Genomic DNA, 8,617 nt, shown 5'->3' with positions numbered 1-8,617 from the left:
GGGTGCCAGGAGATCCGTTACATTGGTGGCAAGCAGCGGGATCGTTCCCACAGCCAGAAGGACAGCTACGGGAGACACCATTCCCTGGAATCATAATTTGAGGGCAACGCATGTCCCAGTACAGCGACCCTGACAGCAGCAGGATGGAACCAGCAGTGGCATACGATGAGGAAGACCTGGATGGCCAGGATGCATTAAGGAAAGGCATCTGGTACCAGGCCCTGGATAATGTACAATACCAGCGAGGCGAGAGTCTCCCCAGTGAAGAGCAGCGATTGCAGAAGCAAGTGGCCCTGCGGATTACCTTCCTGGGAGAGCAGCCCCTGGAGAAATGGGTGAAGGAACTAGAGCACCGGGTATGGCAGGAGCTATGGCTGGAGGATGCCTACCAGGCGCTCTGGTGGTATATGGCACAGTATATACCCTGGACAGCTGAGCATGAGAAGCCAGAGGGAGAGGAGTTTGATGGTCCTGGCTTGTTATGGGAGTCCTTTGCAGAGCCTGACTTCGGGAGCCCTGCACAGTCCAGACTTCAGGACATTTTCTACGAGAGGGAGGCTAGGCAGGATTGGGATGACCCCCATGAGGTAGAGAAAGACCTGGCTCACCTAGCAACCCTGGAGTGGGAACTGGAGCAGGACTACCAAGATCTCTTCCACTCCATTGGGAAGGCTCAGCAGGACAGCAAGAAGTCAGACCCAGGTCCAGAGCCCTTCAGCTGGGAGGATATTGTGGATGTTTACTGGGAAGAACCCCAGGTGGCCGGTGGAGATGGGACCGAGGTCTCTCCACTGCTCCTGCAGGGAATTGGGAGCCCAGTCTCCATTCCCCAGTGGCAGGCTGAGTTACAGGGGGCAGAGACAGTCAGTCCTGTCCCCCAGCGGCAGAGTGTCCTACAGGGAACAGAGAGCCCAGTCTCCTTTCCCCAGCAACAGGACACTGTATTGGGAGCGGAAACAGTCGGTCTCCCTCCCCAGAGGCTGGAAGTATGTATGGGAGAGGAGCTTGTTACCCCCTCTCCCTATTGGCAGTGTGAATTGCAGGGAATTGGGAGCCCAGTCTCCATTCCCCAGCGGCTGGGTGATTTACAGGGAATTGGGAGCCCAGTCTCCATTCCCCAGCGGCCGTGTGATTTATTGGGAATTGGGAGCCCAGTCTCCATTCCCCAGCGGCAGGCGGAGTTACAGGGGGCAGAGACAGTCGGTCCTGTCTCCCAGCGGCAGAGAGTCCAGCAGGGAATAGAGAGCCCAGTCTCCTTTCCCCAGCAGCAGGACACTGTTTTGGGAGCGGAGACGGTCGGTCGCCCTCCCCAGCGGCTGGAAGTATGTATGGGAGAGGAGCTTGTTACCCCCTCTCCCCAGCGGCAGCGTAACGCACCAGGGGGAGACAGTAAGCCCCACAACAGTGCAGATGGGACCGTGGTCTCTGCACTTACAGCACAGGGGGTAGGGACAGTCGGTCCTGTCCCCCAGCAACAGGGCTGTTTAGCCAAAGGGGAGACAGTCGGTCTCCCCCTCCAACAACCAGACTCCAACCAGGCTTCTTCCGTGGTAGCGCTGGCACCAGGGCAGAGTACCGCTGATCCCTGCCCACAAAGCAACCTCCACTCCAAGCCAGGGAGCAACACAGAGACCGGGAGTACCAGCTACCAACATAACCTTGGTGGACTCACTGGACTGAGACAGGCTACCAAATTCAACAGGTCCAGTATTTGGTTGTGGGTGGGCTGCCAGACTAACTCAGGTACCGAACGGCGTGAGGTCGGGTATCTGGTTAGTCTTCCCTGGGAGGGGGAGATGTGTGGCGAAAATAACCTCGCCACTGGGTTTTGGAGGGGCCTGGTTGCCAGCCTCTTGCCCCAGGATTATGGGCCCTCTCATCAGCCCATGCAAAACTTAATCCCCATGGCGATTTGACTGTGTTTGTGGCATCTGAGCGCTCAGATCCAAGCCATATGGGGACATGTGGGGTTTTGAGGTGTGTGACAGAACTATCTGTCTGTGTAATTGTATTGTATGTTATGTGAGGGTACCCAGTTAGCTCATTTTATTGTATTCATGTTGTCTGAGTGCCATTCACCTAATAATATGCACTCAGACTTGAGCTATCTGGGAATATGTTAAATGTCTGTGTTTGCTGTGGGGGTGTGACATTGTGTGTTTGGGTGGGGATTTCTGTCCGGTTGTCCCCACATGTGTATTGGCGATCTCCCTTTGTCCTGAGAGATAATTGAATTACTCCTCGGGTGTCTCCAGGGCAGAGAGGAGGAAACCATGATGCATTGTGGGGATGTGTTGTGTCTGTGTATCCTGAGTGCTACGTATCTGTCCTGTGCCACAGTCTTCCTTCTGGTCCCCTAGGGGCGTGTACACCAGATGGGGACCTGCATAAATACGGGCGGGTAGCCCTCAATAAAGTGTTCCTGTTTTACACTCAACATAGAGCCTCGTCTCATGTGTGTGGGGATTGCTATACTTGTATACTCCCCTGGCTATTACTCTTAGCTCTTATAAGAGCTGTTCCTGTTCCTGGTTCCTGTGGTGGTATCGGTGTCGAGCGGAGTGCTTGGAGTCCTCGGGAGGCACTGGGAGCATTTATCAACGGAGGTACCCGGTCGGGGTGCCAGGAGATCTGTTACAGCGTGTAAATAGGAAGTCCAAATATGAAGTCCAAGGGTGGAGCTAATTAGGCAATCAAGGCAGAACTATGAAGGAGCAAGACACTGTTCATCAGATTCAGGAAAGGACTGTGCCAGAATTGCCATTCTCTCATTGAGAAGCACTACTGCCTGGAATGCAGGAGTTTCTTGGTTCAAACCATGACACTTTACTCCAAAGAAAATATCTTCTCACCAACAATGCAGGCACTGTCCCTATACTAATCTCCTTGTAGCATTGAATTAGCATTGGAGTAAGTAGCAACTTACTCAATTGGGACAGCCATCATCCAACTACCCTAAAAAAAGGCATCCCTGTTGGGCAGTATCTTCGGGCAAGGCGGAATTGCTCTACTGACGAAGGTTTTGAAGATGAGTGCAAACTCTTGTATAACAGATTCATGGCGAGAGGATACCCTAAAAAAACATTGCACAAAGCGTATAATAAAGCTAAAAAAAGTGACAGGACCTCACTACTTTCTGATTTTAAACATCTACAACAGGACAAGAACATAGTACGATGCATAGGCAGCTATGACAGCCAATATGACAAGGTCCGGAACATACTCAGAAAACATTGGCACATCCTACTCGCAGACGAAGAGCTAAAATAAATTCTTCCTCCCCACCCCGCTATTACCTACAGAAGGGGACAAAACCTAAAAGAAAAACTGGTGCATAGCCACTTCACACAAGAGAGAACATCACATATAGAAACATGGCTCAGCACTAAAGGCTCTTATCCCTGTGGGGGGGGTGTATATTTTGTGCAAAAATGATACCAAAAAAGGAATTCATCAACCCCGTAGATAATAAAAAATATGTAATCAAGGAGTATATGAACTGTAAATCCACAGGGGTTATTTATGCCATTCAATGTGGGTGTCCCAAGTTATACATAGGGAAAACCACACAAGGACTAAGAAGGCGTATATCTAAACATTTAAGTACTATAAATACTGAGTCTGACACTTCCCTCTCTAGACACGTAAGAACAGTTCATAATGGCAATATTCAGACCCTGACAGTGTGGGGTATTGGCCCGCGCATGGGAGATCTGGACAGAAGGCTGCAGCAAGAGGAAACAAGATGGATATACCGTCTTAAAAGCCTGGCCCCACATGGCTTAAATGAGGGGTTCACATATGTATCTTTCCTCTAAAAGGAACCCAGGGAGGAGATTACACCTATAATCAGTAATTTACTATGACAGTAAGGAGTAATACATACACTGTAATATAAATAAATAATTATGTGCAACATGAAAATAGGGCAAGACCAGTAGGAGCTTCAAAACGTAGGGAGACCCCAGAATATCGGCCATTAGTATCTTAGTGATAAAGAGGAGCGAGCCGATTACGGCTGAGTCCCCCCCCCCCCCCTCACTCCCACTCTTTTCCAACCAACCAATGAATACTTACCATGCCAGCAGCGGAGATTGAGTATATGGTACATCGCTTGGAAGGCATCACCTGGAATAAAATAATGGCAACAATGAGAAAAAAAAAAAAAAGGAACAACTATTATATATATCAAAATTGTCAGTCCACAGATGGAAGCATAATGCAAATCTCACATAAAATGTGAAGAAAAATAGGATAAGAGGCAGTAGTAAAAAGACAGCTTAAAGAGCGTTAGATTATATATAACATGGAGTGACAGAACACTCAGAGCCAAAAACTCACCATATATAATAAGATGGAAGTATAATGGATATCCCTCTAGTGGAGGAAAAAGCATAAACTACCACCGCAGGGGGATAGTAAATGTCAATATACCCCTAGCCCAAATAACAGGCACTCCAGCAGCGTCAGAACCAGTACACAATCTGCAGAGGTAGAAGTATGGAGTGAGGAATATCTATCAGCGATGCCAGAAAAGTTTAAGTGTTGCGACATGCGCAGGAGCGAGACGGACATAACGCGATCAGCCTAAGTTGGTGAGCAAGCGCATAGACGATGCGAGCGCCCTCAGCCTCGGGGGCGCAGGCGCATAGTAGGCTTGGGACACTGCGCATTCAGCACAAATGAGCGGACACAAACGAGCGGCTGAGTCTAAGTACCTGCACATGCGCAGTAGGTACCTTCAGTAGGCGGCACAGACCAAAGTACCGGCGCATGCGCAAATACAATAGATGCGGAGGCGTTCATTGGGGGAGCAAGGAGGTGGAGACTTCAATGATATACAAGCCGTTCCCCGATAGGCCGACTAGCATCTAAGTTACAAAATGTAACCACAGTGGCTACAGATACTATGACATCACTAAAGGCAGGTTTTATAAGCCCTGGTCACGCCCCTCTGCCCGCACCCCTGAAGACGCCAAGTTAATTTGGCAAAACATGTCGGGGGGCAGAGTGCTGTAGAGCATGTGTTTTAGACAGTTTATGCCTGCGCCTTACAAACTATAATCTATAAGAAAGCGCCAGTCTGATAGGAAGGTCCTGTGGAGTGAGTGCCTATCGGCCACCGTGTGTGACCCTGCACTGTGGAGCAACAGTGCTGGTACTAGTAACAACCTGCAGGGGGTGCAAAATATAAAGCAGCCCAGCAGAGTAGGGGAGCAGGGTAGAACAGCAGCACCTCCAAACCTGAGTAGGGGAGCAGGGTAGAACAGCAGCACCTCCAAACCTATCCTAAGGCGCCAGTATTATTTCCAAAGGCTTTAAAAGACTTATGATCTACAGAGCAGGCATAGCTCCAGTGTAGTGTTTTATACATACATAAAAATAAATGTTACGTTTTAGCTTAGAATATAATCACACGTGTCAATCCAGAGACAACTATTGGTCTCACTGACCATTTAAAAAAAAAAAATGAATACTGTGTCTCAACACGCTGTGAAGGGTCACTTCAACAGCAATGGTGAGGAGATAGCCCCTTGTTATGCTTTGGACTGTGGGTATCTGTGGATGGACTGTTTGTTGTTTTCTAATTATTTTTACTTTTCTTGCAATTTGTCTTCTGTTTGTCACTTTAATAAATTAAATATGTATGCCTCCTCCCAAACAAACCTTTATTGCCTATTTCACAGACATTATTATTTCCATAATTGCGAAATTCCCCCCCCCCCACCCCAATCACCGATCCTTTCATTGCTAGTTAACCAACTTCTCACGTCCTATAGGTAATGAATAACTTTAATGACCCTAAAGGAGATAATGAAAGGGGAACTTCCCTTTTTAACTCCATGAAATAGGACTGGTAAATAAGTCCTGAGTCTTCAGCCATTTTTGTAATTTATATCTGTTGGTTGGAAATCTAGGTGACCACCAATATGGCTTTGATTCCAGATTCAGATTACATGAGGACAGGGAGGGCTTCTTTACAGTAAGAGAGGTTACACTGTGAAATATTCCTCCATAAGGCTACTTTCACACTAGCGTTAATATTTTCCGGCATTGAGATCTGTCATAGGGTCTCAATACCGGAAATAAACGCTTCCGTTTTGTCCCCATTCATTGTCAATAAGACAAAACGTAACTGAACAGAACGGAATGCTCCAAAATGCATTCCGTTCCATTCTCATACCGGATCCACAATGCAAGTCAATGGGGACGGATCCATTTTCTCTGACACAAAAGAAAACGTCTTCGGTATGTTAAAGATAATACAACCGGATCCGTTCATAACGGATGCAGATGGTTGTATTATCAGTAACGGAAGCGTTTTTGCTGAACCCTGCCGGATCAAGCAAAAACGCTAGTGTGAAAGTAGCCTACTGGAAGTAATGTCAGAATCAAAAAGACGATTTCTAAAATGACTAAAGGGTCTAAGCTGCAGGAGATGTTATCATGAGTAAAAGGAGGGCTTCTTTACAGTAAGAGATTTTACACAGTGAAATATTCCACCATAAGGAGAGTAATGAAGATATAGAAAAAAAGGTCCAAAGAGTAGATTCCATCATGAGTACAGGGAAGGCTTCTTTACTGTAAGAGAGGTTACACAGTGAAATATTCCTGTGCTGCTACGCAGTTAAAAATGTATATAGTTTAATTCGTTGAACCATTCATATATTCTATATTTGGTCATATGCTCCCATCTAGTGGTCGTTTTTTGTATTGAATTTGTTTTTCTGTTATATCTGTGATATACGTCATTCATTATATTGCTCCACCCCTTCTTCTGTGTAAATCACTTCCTGTATATTCATTCTGCTCCAGGGATTCCACAGGTACACATGTATTCTCATGCAAGCTTGCAAAAGCATCATCTTTTGACCGCACAATATCGAAATCCATCTGTTCTGCTGTACTCTGTTATCTGGCTTACAGAATAAAGCAACTTACACGGATCAACTCGGTATTGGTGAGTTCAAGCTATCTGATAAGGATTGTCCGCAGTGATTATATCTGCGTATACAGGCCAGGCATAGAGGTCTCACTAGGGATAAATCGCTATTACAACAATCGGAGTCAGAATAATTCCACCATAAGCAAAAAAGATAAATTTAGCCAACTAAGAGAGGCCCATAGGCCTAACTAACTGGGACAAAGTCCTCAAAAATAAAAATACAGCCACAAAATGGGATGTTTGTAAAAGCATCCTAAAATCTAATTGTGAGAGGTAAATTCCTTTATGGGAACAAAAGGTTAAGGAACAAGTAAAAACCAATGTGGATAAATAGAACTGTAAACAAAGCATTAAATGACAAAAAGAAAGCATTTAAATCACTAAAACAGGAGGGTAGCGAGGAAGCAATGAAAAACTATAAGGAAAAAAATTTAATATGTAAAAAACAAACAAAAGCAGCCAAACTAGAGACCGAGAGATTAATTGCCAAAGAGAGCAAAACTAACCCTAAAATGTTCTTCAATAGTGATGGACGAACATCTGCCGGGACGGTTCGCGAACGAGAACGGCAAGTTCGCGGCAGGTCCTATTCATTTTAATTGCAGCCAAGAAATAATTACTAGAAGTGCACAAATAGTCCCACAACATGGACAGTGACATACCAGATGTATTATTCAAATTTGCAATGTCCATTCATTATTTTTTTCAATGCGAAATATCGGCAATATAATTTTTGCGTACGCGCATGCGCAAATGCACTATACAGTACCCAAATGCACTATAAAGAAAGTAAATTGGTATATAACACCCCGCTTCAATCAGTTTTTTGGGGGGACTGGTATATCACACCAGCAGAAATTATTTGCTCCAATAACGCTTGTCCCTCTATATACCTGCAGTATCGCAGCAGAACCGCACACAACTGCCGCACAATACAAATGCACTATAATATACTTAAAATAGAAAGTATATTATGGTTCAATTTGTTTTTATTGAAAAACCATATACATTTGAAAACATACAGTATGAGCTAGTTACATTTGAGTATATGTATTATGTGGGCATTACAATAGTACATCTCAAGTCAGTACATAGAAAAAAGAGTTATCAAACATCAATATTAGATGGATGAAGTAGAACAGGGGAAGACAAGACAAGGGATCCAGGGGGAAGGGTAAGGAGGGAGGGGGGGGGGGGGGGGAATGAGATTGAACTGGCAGTCCATACAAGATATGACTGCAGTCAGACTGGACAGAATATTTTAAGTGGTAGATCCTGAGGACAACCAACCCGAGAAACCTGCTGATGCACGGAACTGGTACCAGGCCTCCCATTGTTTAGAGTGAGCAACTCCAAGACCTTGATCTTCGGCTCCCAGCTCCTCTAGACGTGCTAGAGAATCCAAAGCATTAACCCAAGTGATCCTAAGGGGACTATCTGATGATCTCCAGGCTCTGGGAATTATTTGACGCATTGCTATAGCAAAAAATCTAAAAATGCCCTTCTTGACTATCTTAATTCTGCCCGGGTAAACTGAAAGGAGAGCTATCTGGGGCGACATAGGGATATGGATTTTGTACAAATATTCGTGTAGCTTGAAGATGTCATTCCATAGTGTTGCTACTCCCGTACACTCCCACCAGATGTGTAGCATAGTGCCTCTATCTTTCG

This window comes from Bufo bufo, chromosome 1 (assembly GCF_905171765.1).
Source record: "Bufo bufo chromosome 1, aBufBuf1.1, whole genome shotgun sequence".
In the NCBI taxonomy this organism is placed as follows: domain Eukaryota; kingdom Metazoa; phylum Chordata; class Amphibia; order Anura; family Bufonidae; genus Bufo; species Bufo bufo.
The sequence above is the reverse complement of the archived record's forward strand: the minus strand, read 5'-3'. Positions refer to the sequence as shown.